Genomic DNA, 12,466 nt, shown 5'->3' with positions numbered 1-12,466 from the left:
AACGATCTCGGAATCGCTATTGCGAACCCAATCCGGAAAGCTCTCTCCGAGCCCCTCGATACTGACTGCGTAGCGGTCACAGCAAATTTCCAGCCCCAAAACAATCGTCTCGGAGCTCTACGGGAGATGTTTCGTATCCCGGGATGCATAAAGGAGTGCAACACGAGGACTTCCCAGGGGGTCACCCATCCTAGTACTACTCTGGCCCAAGCACGCTTAACTTCGGAGTTTTGATGGAATCCGGTGATTTAGTGCTGGCATTATCGCACCCGTTTCGCGTGCTTCGTCCCTCGCCTATGTGCACGTCGCGGTCGGCATATCAACGTCCGGAGCCTCTTGCCCGTCACGAAAGCGTCGTCGCTTTCTCGAACGTTCACCAAATTCCTATTGCAAGCTCTCTCCGAGCCCTAGCCCGACGACTGCGTATCGGTCACGGCAAGCGCGTGCCGAAACTATCGGCACTTTTTAGAACGATCTCGGAATCGCTATTGCGACCCCAATCCGGAAAGCTCTCTCCGAGCCCCTCGATACTGACTGCGTAGCGGTCACAGCAAATTTCCAGCCCCAAAACAATCGTGTCGGAGCTCTACGGGAGATGTTTCGTATCCCGGGATGCATAAAGGAGTGCAACTCGAGGACTTCCCAAGTGGTCACCCATCCTAGTACTACTCTGGCCCAAGCACGCTTAACTTCGGAGTTTTGATGGGATCCGGTGATTTAGTGCTGGCATTATCGCACCCGTTTCGCGTGCTTCGTCCCTCGCCTATGTGCATGTCGCGATCGGAATATCAACGTCCGGAGCCTCTCGCCCGTCACGAAACCGTCATCGCTTTCTCGAACGTTCACGAAATCCCTATTGCAAGCTCTCTCCGAGCCATAGCCCGACGACTGCGTATCGGTCACGGCAAGCGCGTGTCGAAACCATCGGCACTTTTTAGAACGATCTCGGAATCGCTATTGCGACCCCAATCCGGAAAGCTTTCTCCGAGCCCCTCGATACTGACTGCGTAGCGGTCACAGCAAATTTCCAGCCCCAAAACAATCGTCTCGGAGCTCTACGGGAGATGTTTCGTATCCGGGGATGCAAAAAGGAGTGCAACACGAGGACTTCCCAGGGGGTCACCCATCCTAGTACTACTCTGGCCCAAGCACGCTTAACTTCGGAGTTTTGATGGGATCCGTTGATTTAGAGCTGGCATTATCGCACCCGTTTCGCGTGCTTCGTCCCTCGCCTATGTGCACGTCGCGGTCGGCATATCAACGTCCGGAGCCTCTTGCCCGTCACGAAAGCGTCGTCGCTTTGTCGAACGTTCACCAAATACCTATTGCAAGCTCTCTCCGAGCCCTAGCCCGACGACTGCGTATCGGTCACGGCAAGCGCGTGCCGAAACCATCGGCACTTTTTAGAACGATCTCGGAATCGCTATTGCGACCCCAATCCGGAAAGCTCTCTCCGAGCCCCTCGATACTGACTGCGTAGCGGTCACAGCAAAATTCCAGCCCCAAAACAATCGTGTCGGAGCTCTACGGGAGATGTTTCGTATCCCGGGATGCATAAAGGAGTGCAACTCGAGGACTTCCCAAGTGGTCACCCATCCTAGTACTACTCTAGCCCAAGCACGCTTAACTTCGGAGTTTTGATGGGATCCGGTGATTTAGTGCTGGCATTATCGCACCCGTTTCGCGTGCTTCGTCCCTCGCCTATGTGCATGTCGCGATCGGAATATCAACGTCCGGAGCCTCTCGCCCATCACGAAACCGTCATCGCTTTCTCGAACGTTCACGAAATCCCTATTGCAAGCTCTCTCCGAGCCATAGCCCGACGACTGCGTATCGGTCACGGCAAGCGCATGCCGAAACCATCGGCACTTTTTAAAACGATCTCGGAATCGCTATTGCGACCCCAATCCGGAAAGCTCTCTCCGAGCCCCTCGATACTGACTGCGTAGCGGTCACAGCAAATTTCCAGCCCCAAAACAATCGTCTCGAAGCTCTACGGGAGATGTTTCGTATCCCGGGATGCAAAAAGGAGTGCAACTCGAGGACTTCCCAGGGGGTCACCCATCCTAGTACTACTCTGGCCCAAGCACGCTTAACTTCGGAGTTTTGAGGGGATCCGTTGATTTAGTGCTGGCATTATCGCACCCGTTTCGCGTGGTTCGTCCCTAGCCTATGTGCACGTCGCGGTCGGCATATCAACGTCCGGAGCCTCTTGCCCGTCACGAAACCGTCGTCGCTTTCTCGAACGTTCACCAAATCCCTATTGCAAGCTCTCTCCGAGCCCTAGCCCGACGACTGCGTAACGGTCACGGCAAGCGCGTGCCGAAACCATCTGCACTTTTTAGAACGATCTCGGAATCGCTATTGCGACCCCAATCCGGAAAGCTCTCTCCGAGCCCCTCGATACTGACTGCGTAGCGGTCACAGCAAATTTCCAGCCCCAAAACAATCGTCTCGGAGCTCTACGGGAGATGTTTCGTATCCCGGGATGCAAAAAGGAGTGCAACACGAGGACTTCCCAGGGGGTCACCCGTCCTAGTACTACTCTGGCCCAAGCACGCTTAACTTCGGAGTTTTGATGGAATTCGGTGATTTAGTGCTGGCATTATCGCACCCGTTTCGCGTGCTTCGTCCCTCGCCTATGTGCACGTCGCGGTCGGCATATCAACGTCCGGAGCCTCTTGCCCGTCACTAAAGCGTCGTCGCTTTCTCGAACGTTCACCAAATACCTATTGCAAGCTCTCTCCGAGCCCTAGCCCGACGACTGCGTATCGGTCACGGCAAGCGCGTGCCGAAACCATCGGCACTTTTTAGAACGATCTCGGAATCGCTATTGCGACCCCAATCCGGAAAGCTCTCTCCGAGCCCCTCGATACTGACTGCGTAGCGGTCACAACAAATTTCCAGCCCCAAAACAATCGTCTCGGAGCTCTACGGGATATGTTTCGTATCCCGGGATGCAAAAAGGAGTGCAACACGAGGACTTCCCAGGGGGTCACCCATCCTAGTACTACTCTGGCCCAAGCACGCTTAACTTCGGAGTTTTGATGGGATCCGTTGATTTAGAGCTGGCATTATCGCACCCGTTTCGCGTGCTTCGTCCCTCGCCTATGTGCACGTCGCGGTCGGCATATCAACGTCCGGAGCCTCTTGCCCGTCACGAAAGCGTCGTCGCTTTGTCGAACGTTCACCAAATACCTATTGCAAGCTCTCTCCGAGCCCTAGCCCGACGACTGCGTATCGGTCACGGCAAGCGCGTGCCGAAACCATCGGCACTTTTTAGAACGATCTCGGAATCGCTATTGCGACCCCAATCCGGAAAGCTCTCTCCGAGCCCCTCGATACTGACTGCGTAGCGGTCACAGCAAATTTCCAGCCCCAAAACAATCGTGTCGGAGCTCTACGGGAGATGTTTCGTATCCCGGGATGCATAAAGGAGTGCAACTCGAGGACTTCCCAAGTGGTCACCCATCCTAGTACTACTCTGGCCCAAGCACGCTTAACTTCGGAGTTTTGATGGGATCCGGTGATTTAGTGCTGGCATTATCGCACCCGTTTCGCGTGCTTCGTCCCTCGCCTATGTGCATGTCGCGATCGGAATATCAACGTCCGGAGCCTCTCGCCCGTCACGAAACCGTCATCGCTTTCTCGAACGTTCACGAAATCCCTATTGCAAGCTCTCTCCGAGCCATAGCCCGACGACTGCGTATCGGTCACGGCAAGCGCGTGTCGAAACCATCGGCACTTTTTAGAACGATCTCGGAATCGCTATTGCGACCCCAATCCGGAAAGCTTTCTCCGAGCCCCTCGATACTGACTGCGTAGCGGTCACAGCAAATTTCCAGCCCCAAAACAATCGTCTCGGAGCTCTACGGGAGATGTTTCGTATCCGGGGATGCAAAAAGGAGTGCAACACGAGGACTTCCCAGGGGGTCACCCATCCTAGTACTACTCTGGCCCAAGCACGCTTAACTTCGGAGTTTTGATGGGATCCGTTGATTTAGAGCTGGCATTATCGCACCCGTTTCGCGTGCTTCGTCCCTCGCCTATGTGCACGTCTCGGTCGGCATATCAACGTCCGGAGCCTCTTGCCCGTCACGAAAGCGTCGTCGCTTTGTCGAACGTTCACCAAATACCTATTGCAAGCTCTCTCCGAGCCCTAGCCCGACGACTGCGTATCGGTCACGGCAAGCGCGTGCCGAAACCATCGGCACTTTTTAGAACGATCTCGGAATCGCTATTGCGACCCCAATCCGGAAAGCTCTCTCCGAGCCCCTCGATACTGACTGCGTAGCGGTCACAGCAAAATTCCAGCCCCAAAACAATCGTGTCGGAGCTCTACGGGAGATGTTTCGTATCCCGGGATGCATAAAGGAGTGCAACTCGAGGACTTCCCAAGTGGTCACCCATCCTAGTACTACTCTAGCCCAAGCACGCTTAACTTCGGAGTTTTGATGGGATCCGGTGATTTAGTGCTGGCATTATCGCACCCGTTTCGCGTGCTTCGTCCCTCGCCTATGTGCATGTCGCGATCGGAATATCAACGTCCGGAGCCTCTCGCCCATCACGAAACCGTCATCGCTTTCTCGAACGTTCACGAAATCCCTATTGCAAGCTCTCTCCGAGCCATAGCCCGACGACTGCGTATCGGTCACGGCAAGCGCATGCCGAAACCATCGGCACTTTTTAGAACGATCTCGGAATCGCTATTGCGACCCCAATCCGGAAAGCTCTCTCCGAGCCCCTCGATACTGACTGCGTAGCGGTCACAGCAAATTTCCAGCCCCAAAACAATCGTCTCGAAGCTCTACGGGAGATGTTTCGTATCCCGGGATGCAAAAAGGAGTGCAACTCGAGGACTTCCCAGGGGGTCACCCATCCTAGTACTACTCTGGCCCAAGCACGCTTAACTTCGGAGTTTTGAGGGGATCCGTTGATTTAGTGCTGGCATTATCGCACCCGTTTCGCGTGGTTCGTCCCTAGCCTATGTGCACGTCGCGGTCGGCATATCAACGTCCGGAGCCTCTTGCCCGTCACGAAACCGTCGTCGCTTTCTCGAACGTTCACCAAATCCCTATTGCAAGCTCTCTCCGAGCCCTAGCCCGACGACTGCGTATCGGTCACGGCAAGCGCGTGCCGAAACCATCTGCACTTTTTAGAACGATCTCGGAATCGCTATTGCGACCCCAATCCGGAAAGCTCTCTCCGAGCCCCTCGATACTGACTGCGTAGCGGTCACAGCAAATTTCCAGCCCCAAAACAATCGTCTCGGAGCTCTACGGGAGATGTTTCGTATCCCGGGATGCAAAAAGGAGTGCAACACGAGGACTTCCCAGGGGGTCACCCATCCTAGTACTACTCTGGCCCAAGCACGCTTAACTTCGGAGTTTTGATGGAATTCGGTGATTTAGTGCTGGCATTATCGCACCCGTTTCGCGTGCTTCGTCCCTCGCCTATGTGCACGTCGCGGTCGGCATATCAACGTCCGGAGCCTCTTGCCCGTCACTAAAGCGTCGTCGCTTTCTCGAACGTTCACCAAATACCTATTGCAAGCTCTCTCCGAGCCCTAGCCCGACGACTGCGTATCGGTCACGGCAAGCGCGTGCCGAAACCATCGGCACTTTTTAGAACGATCTCGGAATCGCTATTGCGACCCCAATCCGGAAAGCTCTCTCCGAGCCCCTCGATACTGACTGCGTAGCGGTCACAACAAATTTCCAGCCCCAAAACAATCGTCTCGGAGCTCTACGGGAGATGTTTCGTATCCCGGGATGCAAAAAGGAGTGCAACACGAGGACTTCCCAGGGGGTCACCCATCCTAGTACTACTCTGGCCCAAGCACGCTTAACTTCGGAGTTTTGATGGGATCCGTTGATTTAGAGCTGGCATTATCGCACCCGTTTCGCGTGCTTCGTCCCTCGCCTATGTGCACGTCGCGGTCGGCATATCAACGTCCGGAGCCTCTTGCCCGTCACGAAAGCGTCGTCGCTTTGTCGAACGTTCACCAAATACCTATTGCAAGCTCTCTCCGAGCCCTAGCCCGACGACTGCGTATCGGTCACGGCAAGCGCGTGCCGAAACCATCGGCACTTTTTAGAACGATCTCGGAATCGCTATTGCGACCCCAATCCGGAAAGCTCTCTCCGAGCCCCTCGATACTGACTGCGTAGCGGTCACAGCAAATTTCCAGCCCCGAAACAATCGTCTCGGAGCTCTACGGGAGATATTTCGTATCCCGGGATGCAAAAAGGAGTGCAACACGAGGACTTCCCAGGGGGTCACCCATCCTAGTACTACTCTGGCCCAAGCACGCATAACTACGGAGTTTTGATGGGATCCGGTGATTTAGTGCTGGCATTATCGCACCCGTTTCGCGTGCTTCGTCCCTCGCCTATGTGCACGTCGCGGTTGGCATATCAACGTCCGGAGCCTCTTGCCCATCACGAAACCGTCGTCGCTTTCTCGAACGTTCACGAAATCCCTATTGCAAGCTCTCTCCGAGCCCTAGCCCGACGACTGCGTATCGGTCACGGCAAGCGCTTGCCGAAACCATCGGCACTTTTTAGAACGATCTCGGAATCGCTATTGCGACCCCAATCCGGAAAGCTCTCTCCGAGCCCCTCGATACTGACTGCGTAGCGGTCACAGCAAATTTCCAGCCCCAAAACAATCGTCTCGAAGCTCTACGGGAGATGTTTCATATCCCGGGATGCAAAAAGGAGTGCAACTCGAGGACTTCCCTGGGGGTCACCCATCCTAGTACTACTCTGGCCCAAGCACGCTTAACTTCGGAGTTTTGATGGGATCCGGTGATTTAGTGCTGGCATTATCGCACCCGTTTCGCGTGCTTCGTCCCTAACCTATGTGCACGTCGCGGTCGGCATATCAACGTCCGGAGCCTCTTGCCCATCACGAAACCGTCGTCGCTTTCTCGAACGTTCACCAAATCCCTATTGCAAGCTCTCTCCGAACCCTAGCCCGACGACTGCGTATCGGTCACGGCAAGCGCGTGCCGAAACCATCTGCACTTTTTAGAACGATCTCGGAATCGCTATTGCGACCCCAATCCGGAAAGCTCTCTCCGAGCCCCTCGATACTGACTACGTAGCGGTCACAGCAAATTTCCAGCCCCAAAACAATCGTCTCGGAGCTCTACGGGAGATGTTTCGTATCCCGGGATGCAAAAAGGAGTGCAACTCGAGGACTTCCCAGGTGGTCACCCATCCTAGTACTACTCTGGCCCAAGCATGCTTAACTTCAGAGTTTTGATGGGATCCGGTGATTTAGTGCTGGCATTATCGCACCCGTTTCGCGTGCTTCGTCCCTAGCCTATGTGCACGTCGCGGTCGGCATATCAACGTCCGGAGCCTCTTGCCCGTCACGAAACCGTCGTCGCTTTCTCGAACGTTCACCAAATCCCTATTGCAAGCTCTCTCCGAGCCCTAGCCCGACGACTGCGTATCGGTCACGGCAAGCGCGTGCCGAAACCATCTGCACTTTTTAGAACGATCTCGGAATCGCTATTGCGACCCCAATCCGTAAAGCTCTCTCCGAGCCCCTCGATACTGACTACGTAGCGGTCACAGCAAATTTCCAGCCCCAAAACAATCGTCTCGGAGCTCTACGGGAGATGTTTCGTATCCCGGGATGCAAAAAGGAGTGCAACTCGAGGACTTCCCAGGTGGTCACCCATCCTAGTACTACTCTGGCCCAAGCATGCTTAACTTCAGAGTTTTGATGGGATCCGGTGATTTAGTGCTGGCATTATCGCACCCGTTTCGCGTGCTTCGTCCCTAGCCTATGTGCACGTCGCGGTCGGCATATCAACGTCCGGAGCCTCTTGCCCGTCACGAAACCGTCGTCGCTTTCTCGAACGTTCACCAAATCCCTATTGCAAGCTCTCTCCGAGCCCTAGCCCGACGACTGCGTATCGGTCACGGCAAGCGCGTGCCGAAACCATCTGCACTTTTTAGAACGATCTCGGAATCGCTATTGCGACCCCAATCCGTAAAGCTCTCTCCGAGCCCCTCGATACTGACTGCATAGCGGTCACCGCAAATTTCCAGCCCCAAAACAATCGTGTCGGAGCTCTACGGGAGATGTTTCGTATCCCGGGATGCATAAAGGAGTGCAACTCGTGGACTTCCCAAGTGGTCACCCATCCTAGTACTACTCTGGCCCAAGCACGCTTAACTTCGGAGTTTTGATGGGATCCGGTGATTTAGTGCTGGCATTATCGCACCCGTTTCGCGTGCTTCGTCCCTCGCCTATGTGCACATCGCGGTCGGCATATCAACGTCCGGAGCCTCTCGCCCGTCACGAAACCGTCGTCGCTTTCTCGAACGTTCACGAAATCCCTATTGCAAGCTCTCTCCGAGCCCTAGCCCGACGACTGCGTATCGGTCACGGCAAGCGCGTGCCGAAACCATCGGCACTTTTTAGAACGATCTCAGAATCGCTCTTGCGACCCCAATCCGGAAAGCTCTCTCCGAGCCCCTCGATACTGACTGCGTAGCGGTCACAGCAAATTTCCAGCCCCAAAACAATCGTCTCGAAGCTCTACGGGAGATGTTTCGTATCCCGGGATGCAAAAAGGAGTGCAACTCGAGGACTTCCCAGGGGGTCACCCATCCTAGTACTACTCTGGCCCAAGCATGCTTAACTTCGGAGTTTTGATGGGATCCGGTGATTTAGTGCTGGCATTATCGCACCCATTTCGCGTGCTTCGTCCCTCGCCTATGTGCACGTCGCGGTCGGCATATCAACGTCCGGAGCCTCTTGCCCGTCACGAAACCGTCGTCGCTTTCTCGAACGTTCACCAAATCCCTATTGCAAGCTCTCTCCGAGCCCTAGCCCGACGACTGCGTATCGGTCACGGCAATCGCGTGCCGAAACCATCGGCACTTTTTAGAACGATCTCGGAATCGCTATTGCGACCCCAATCCGGAAAGCTCTCTCCGAGCCCCTCGATACTGACTGCGTAGCGGTCACAGCAAATTTCCAGCCCCAAAACAATCGTCTCGAAGCTCTACGTGAGATGTTTCGTATCCCGGGATGCAAAAATGAGTGCAACTCGAGGACTTCCCACGTGGTCACCCATCCTAGTACTACTCTGGCCCAAGCACGCTTAACTTCGGAGTTTTGATGGGATCCGGTGATTTAGTGTTGGCATTATCGCACCCGTTTCCCGTGCTTCGTCCCTCGCCTATGTACACGTCGCGGTCGGCATATCAACGTCCGGAGCCTCTTGCCCGTCACGAAACCGTCGTCGCTTTCTCGAACGTTCACCAAATCCCTATTGCAAGCTCTCTCCGAGCCCTAGCCCGACGACTGCGTATCAGTCACGGCAAGCGCGTGCCGAAACCATCGGCACTTTTTAGAACGATCTCGGAATCGCTATTGCGACCCCAATCCGGAAAGCTCTCTCCGAGCCCCTCGATACTGACTGCGTAGCGGTCACAGCAAATTTCCAACCCCAAAACAATCGTCTCGAAGCTCTACGGGAGATGTTTAGTATCCCGGGATGCAAAAATGAGTGCAACTCGAGGACTTCCCACGTGGTCACCCATCCTAGTACTACTCTGGCCCAAGCATGCTTAACTTCGGAGTTTTGATGGGATCCGGTGATTTAGTGCTGGCATTATCGCACCCATTTCGCGTGCTTCGTCCCTCGCCTATGTGCACGTCGCGGTCGGCATATCAACGTCCGGAGCCTCTTGCCCGTCACGAAACCGTCGTCGCTTTCTCGAACGTTCACCAAATCCCTATTGCAAGCTCTCTCCGAGCCCTAGCCCGACGACTGCGTATCGGTCACGGCAAGCGCGTGCCGAAACCATCGGCACTTTTTAGAACGATCTCGGAATCGCTATTGCGACCCCAATCCGGAAAGCTCTCTCCGAGCCCCTCGATACTGACTGCGTAGCGGTCACAGCAAATTTCCAGCCCCAAAACAATCGTCTCGAAGCTCTACGTGAGATGTTTCGTATCCCGGGATGCAAAAATGAGTGCAACTCGAGGACTTCCCACGTGGTCACCCATCCTAGTACTACTCTGGCCCAAGCACGCTTAACTTCGGAGTTTTGATGGGATCCGGTGATTTAGTGTTGGCATTATCGCACCCGTTTCCCGTGCTTCGTCCCTCGCCTATGTGCACGTCGCGGTCGGCATATCAACGTCCGGAGCGTCTTGCCCATCACGAAACAGTCATCGCTTTCTCGAACGTTCACGAAATCCCTATTGCAAGCTCTCTCCGAGCCCTAGCCCGACGACTGCGTATCGGTCACGGCAAGCGCGTGCCGAAACCATCGGCACTTTTTAGAACGATCTTGGAATCGCTATTGCGACCCCAATCCGGAAAGCTCTCTCCGAGCCCCTCGATACTGACCGCGTAGCGGTCACAGCAAATTTCCAGCCCCGAAACAATCGTCTCGGAGCTCTACGAGAGATATTTCGTATCCCGGGATGCAAAAAGGAGTGCAACACGAGGACTTCCCAGGGGGTCACCCATTCTAGTACTACTCTGGCCCAAGCACGCATAACTTCGGAGTTTTGATGGGATCCGGTGATTTAGTGCTGGCATTATCGCACCCGTTTCGCGTTCTTCGTCCCTCGCCTATGTGCACGTCACGGTCGGCATATCAACGTCCGGAGCCTCTTGCCCGTCACGAAACCGTCGTCACTTTCTCGAACGTTCACGAAATCCCTATTGCAAGCTCTCTCCGAGCCCTAGCCCGACGACTGCGTATCGGTCACGGCAAGCGCTTGCCGAAACCATCGGCACTTTTTAGAACGATCTCGGAATCGCTATTGCGACCCCAATCCGGAAAGCTCTCTCCGAGCCCCTCGATACTGACTGCGTAGCGGTCACAGCAAATTTCCAACCCCAAAACAATCGTCTCGAAGCTCTACGGGAGATGTTTCGTATCCCGGGATGCAAAAATGATTGCAACTCGAGGACTTCCCACGTGGTCACCCATCCTAGTACTACTCTGGCCTAAGCACGCTTAACTTCGGAGTTTTGATGGGATCCGGTGATTTAGTGTTGGAATTATCGCACCCGTTTCCCGTGCTTCGTCCCTCGCCTATGTGCACGTCGCGGTCGGCATATCAACGTCCGGAGCCTCTTGCCCGTCACGAAACCGTCATCGTTTTCTCGAATGTTCATGAAATCCCTATTGCAAGCTCTCTCCGAGCCCTAGCCCGACGACTGCTTATCGGTCACGGCAAGCGCGTGCCGAAACCATCGGCACTTTTTAGAACGATCTCGGAATCGCTATTGCGACCCCGATCCGGAAAGCTCTCTCCGAGCCCCTCGATACTGACTACGTAGCGGTCACAGCAAATTTCCAGCCCCGAAACAATCGTCTCGGAGCTCTACGGGAGATATTTCGTATCCCGGGATGCAAAAAGGAGTGCAACACGAGGACTTCCCAGGGGGTCACCCATCCTAGTACTACTCTTGCCCAAGCACGCATAACTACGGAGTTTTGATGGGATCCGGTGATTTAGTGCTGGCATTATCGCACCCGTTTCGTGTGCTTCGTCCCTCGCCTATGTGCACGTCGCGGTCGGCATATCAACGTCCGGAGCCTCTTGCCCGTCACGAAACCGTCGTCGCTTTCTCGAACGTTCACGAAATCCCTATTGCAAGCTCTCTCCGAGCCCTAGCCCGACGACTGCGTATCGGTCAGGCAAGCGCTTGCCGAAACCATCTACACTTTTTAGAATGATCTCGGAATCGCTATTGCGACCCCAATCCGGAAAGCTCTCTCCGAGCCCCTCGATACTGACTGCGTAGCGGTCATAGCAAATTTCCAGCCCCAAAACAATCGTCTCGAAGCTCTACGGGAGATGTTTCGTATCCCGGGATGCAAAAAGGAGTGCAACTCGAGGACTTCCCAGGGGGTCACCCATCCTAGTACTACTCTGGCCCAAGCATGCTTAACTTCGGAGTTTTGATGGGATCCGGTGATTTAGTGCTGGCATTATCGCACCCGTTTCGCGTGCTTCGTCCCTCGCCTATGTGCACGTCGCGGTCGGCATATCAACGTCCGGAGCCTCTTGCCCGTCACGAAACCGTCGTCGCTTTCTCGAACGTTCACCAAATCCCTATTGCAAGCTCTCTCCGAGCCCTAGCCCCACGATTGCGTATCGGTCACGGCAAGCGCGTGCCGAAACCATCGGCACTTTTTAGAACGATCTCGGAATCGCTATTGCGACCCCAATCCGGAAAGCTCTCTCCGAGCCCCTCGATACTGACAGCGTAGCGGTCACAGCAAATTTCCAGCCCCAAAACAATCGTCTCGAAGCTCTACGGGAGATGTTTCGTATCCCGGGATACAAAAATGAGTGCAACTCGAGGACTTCCCACGTGGTCACCCATCCTAGTACTACTCTGGCCCAAGCACGCTTAACTTCGGAGTTTTGATGGGATCCGGTGATTTAGTGTCGGCATTATCGCACCCGT

At 54.8% G+C, this 12,466-nt stretch overlaps 26 non-coding genes and 1 pseudogene across 26 annotated transcripts; all 27 read right to left on the bottom strand.

Annotated features, from left to right (window-relative positions):
• Positions 1-152: 152 nt before the first annotated feature.
• Positions 153-271, bottom strand: LOC135599623 (5S ribosomal RNA). Its single transcript, XR_010481970.1, has one exon. It is a non-coding gene; the product is annotated as a 5S ribosomal RNA (ribosomal RNA).
• Positions 272-621: 350 nt separating this feature from the next.
• LOC135604605 (5S ribosomal RNA) lies at positions 622-740 on the bottom strand. The gene has a single exon (XR_010484242.1). It is a non-coding gene; the product is annotated as a 5S ribosomal RNA (ribosomal RNA).
• Positions 741-1,090: 350 nt separating this feature from the next.
• Positions 1,091-1,209, bottom strand: LOC135600330 (5S ribosomal RNA). The gene has a single exon (XR_010482653.1). It is a non-coding gene; the product is annotated as a 5S ribosomal RNA (ribosomal RNA).
• Positions 1,210-1,559: 350 nt separating this feature from the next.
• On the bottom strand, positions 1,560-1,678 carry LOC135603015 (5S ribosomal RNA). Its single transcript, XR_010484071.1, has one exon. It is a non-coding gene; the product is annotated as a 5S ribosomal RNA (ribosomal RNA).
• A 350-nt stretch (positions 1,679-2,028) lies between these two features.
• LOC135601072 (5S ribosomal RNA) lies at positions 2,029-2,147 on the bottom strand. The gene has a single exon (XR_010483377.1). It is a non-coding gene; the product is annotated as a 5S ribosomal RNA (ribosomal RNA).
• A 350-nt stretch (positions 2,148-2,497) lies between these two features.
• LOC135600040 (5S ribosomal RNA) lies at positions 2,498-2,616 on the bottom strand. Its single transcript, XR_010482374.1, has one exon. It is a non-coding gene; the product is annotated as a 5S ribosomal RNA (ribosomal RNA).
• Positions 2,617-2,966: 350 nt separating this feature from the next.
• Positions 2,967-3,085, bottom strand: LOC135600329 (5S ribosomal RNA). The gene has a single exon (XR_010482652.1). It is a non-coding gene; the product is annotated as a 5S ribosomal RNA (ribosomal RNA).
• Positions 3,086-3,435: 350 nt separating this feature from the next.
• On the bottom strand, positions 3,436-3,554 carry LOC135604594 (5S ribosomal RNA). Its single transcript, XR_010484241.1, has one exon. It is a non-coding gene; the product is annotated as a 5S ribosomal RNA (ribosomal RNA).
• Positions 3,555-3,904: 350 nt separating this feature from the next.
• Positions 3,905-4,023, bottom strand: LOC135600328 (5S ribosomal RNA). Its single transcript, XR_010482651.1, has one exon. It is a non-coding gene; the product is annotated as a 5S ribosomal RNA (ribosomal RNA).
• Positions 4,024-4,373: 350 nt separating this feature from the next.
• On the bottom strand, positions 4,374-4,492 carry LOC135603004 (5S ribosomal RNA). Its single transcript, XR_010484070.1, has one exon. It is a non-coding gene; the product is annotated as a 5S ribosomal RNA (ribosomal RNA).
• Positions 4,493-4,842: 350 nt separating this feature from the next.
• LOC135601071 (5S ribosomal RNA) lies at positions 4,843-4,961 on the bottom strand. Its single transcript, XR_010483376.1, has one exon. It is a non-coding gene; the product is annotated as a 5S ribosomal RNA (ribosomal RNA).
• Positions 4,962-5,311: 350 nt separating this feature from the next.
• LOC135604261 (5S ribosomal RNA) lies at positions 5,312-5,430 on the bottom strand. The gene has a single exon (XR_010484209.1). It is a non-coding gene; the product is annotated as a 5S ribosomal RNA (ribosomal RNA).
• A 350-nt stretch (positions 5,431-5,780) lies between these two features.
• LOC135600326 (5S ribosomal RNA) lies at positions 5,781-5,899 on the bottom strand. Its single transcript, XR_010482649.1, has one exon. It is a non-coding gene; the product is annotated as a 5S ribosomal RNA (ribosomal RNA).
• Positions 5,900-6,249: 350 nt separating this feature from the next.
• LOC135600238 (5S ribosomal RNA) lies at positions 6,250-6,368 on the bottom strand. The gene has a single exon (XR_010482564.1). It is a non-coding gene; the product is annotated as a 5S ribosomal RNA (ribosomal RNA).
• A 350-nt stretch (positions 6,369-6,718) lies between these two features.
• LOC135599823 (5S ribosomal RNA) lies at positions 6,719-6,837 on the bottom strand. Its single transcript, XR_010482166.1, has one exon. It is a non-coding gene; the product is annotated as a 5S ribosomal RNA (ribosomal RNA).
• A 350-nt stretch (positions 6,838-7,187) lies between these two features.
• Positions 7,188-7,306, bottom strand: LOC135600691 (5S ribosomal RNA). Its single transcript, XR_010483007.1, has one exon. It is a non-coding gene; the product is annotated as a 5S ribosomal RNA (ribosomal RNA).
• A 350-nt stretch (positions 7,307-7,656) lies between these two features.
• On the bottom strand, positions 7,657-7,775 carry LOC135600689 (5S ribosomal RNA). Its single transcript, XR_010483005.1, has one exon. It is a non-coding gene; the product is annotated as a 5S ribosomal RNA (ribosomal RNA).
• Positions 7,776-8,125: 350 nt separating this feature from the next.
• LOC135604390 (5S ribosomal RNA) lies at positions 8,126-8,244 on the bottom strand. Its single transcript, XR_010484221.1, has one exon. It is a non-coding gene; the product is annotated as a 5S ribosomal RNA (ribosomal RNA).
• A 350-nt stretch (positions 8,245-8,594) lies between these two features.
• On the bottom strand, positions 8,595-8,713 carry LOC135600170 (5S ribosomal RNA). Its single transcript, XR_010482497.1, has one exon. It is a non-coding gene; the product is annotated as a 5S ribosomal RNA (ribosomal RNA).
• Positions 8,714-9,063: 350 nt separating this feature from the next.
• Positions 9,064-9,182, bottom strand: LOC135600758 (5S ribosomal RNA). The gene has a single exon (XR_010483071.1). It is a non-coding gene; the product is annotated as a 5S ribosomal RNA (ribosomal RNA).
• A 350-nt stretch (positions 9,183-9,532) lies between these two features.
• LOC135600523 (5S ribosomal RNA) lies at positions 9,533-9,651 on the bottom strand. Its single transcript, XR_010482843.1, has one exon. It is a non-coding gene; the product is annotated as a 5S ribosomal RNA (ribosomal RNA).
• Positions 9,652-10,001: 350 nt separating this feature from the next.
• LOC135600757 (5S ribosomal RNA) lies at positions 10,002-10,120 on the bottom strand. Its single transcript, XR_010483070.1, has one exon. It is a non-coding gene; the product is annotated as a 5S ribosomal RNA (ribosomal RNA).
• Positions 10,121-10,470: 350 nt separating this feature from the next.
• LOC135600179 (5S ribosomal RNA) lies at positions 10,471-10,589 on the bottom strand. Its single transcript, XR_010482506.1, has one exon. It is a non-coding gene; the product is annotated as a 5S ribosomal RNA (ribosomal RNA).
• Positions 10,590-10,939: 350 nt separating this feature from the next.
• LOC135602779 (5S ribosomal RNA) lies at positions 10,940-11,058 on the bottom strand (annotated as a pseudogene).
• A 350-nt stretch (positions 11,059-11,408) lies between these two features.
• LOC135599867 (5S ribosomal RNA) lies at positions 11,409-11,527 on the bottom strand. The gene has a single exon (XR_010482208.1). It is a non-coding gene; the product is annotated as a 5S ribosomal RNA (ribosomal RNA).
• Positions 11,528-11,876: 349 nt separating this feature from the next.
• On the bottom strand, positions 11,877-11,995 carry LOC135600169 (5S ribosomal RNA). Its single transcript, XR_010482496.1, has one exon. It is a non-coding gene; the product is annotated as a 5S ribosomal RNA (ribosomal RNA).
• A 350-nt stretch (positions 11,996-12,345) lies between these two features.
• Positions 12,346-12,464, bottom strand: LOC135600833 (5S ribosomal RNA). The gene has a single exon (XR_010483145.1). It is a non-coding gene; the product is annotated as a 5S ribosomal RNA (ribosomal RNA).
• Positions 12,465-12,466: the final 2 nt, after the last annotated feature.

The sequence above is a fragment of the Musa acuminata genome, chromosome BXJ2-1 (assembly GCF_036884655.1).
Source record: "Musa acuminata AAA Group cultivar baxijiao chromosome BXJ2-1, Cavendish_Baxijiao_AAA, whole genome shotgun sequence".
NCBI classification, from domain to species: Eukaryota; Viridiplantae; Streptophyta; class Magnoliopsida; order Zingiberales; family Musaceae; genus Musa; species Musa acuminata.
The sequence above is the reverse complement of the archived record's forward strand: the minus strand, read 5'-3'. Positions and strand labels throughout refer to the sequence as shown.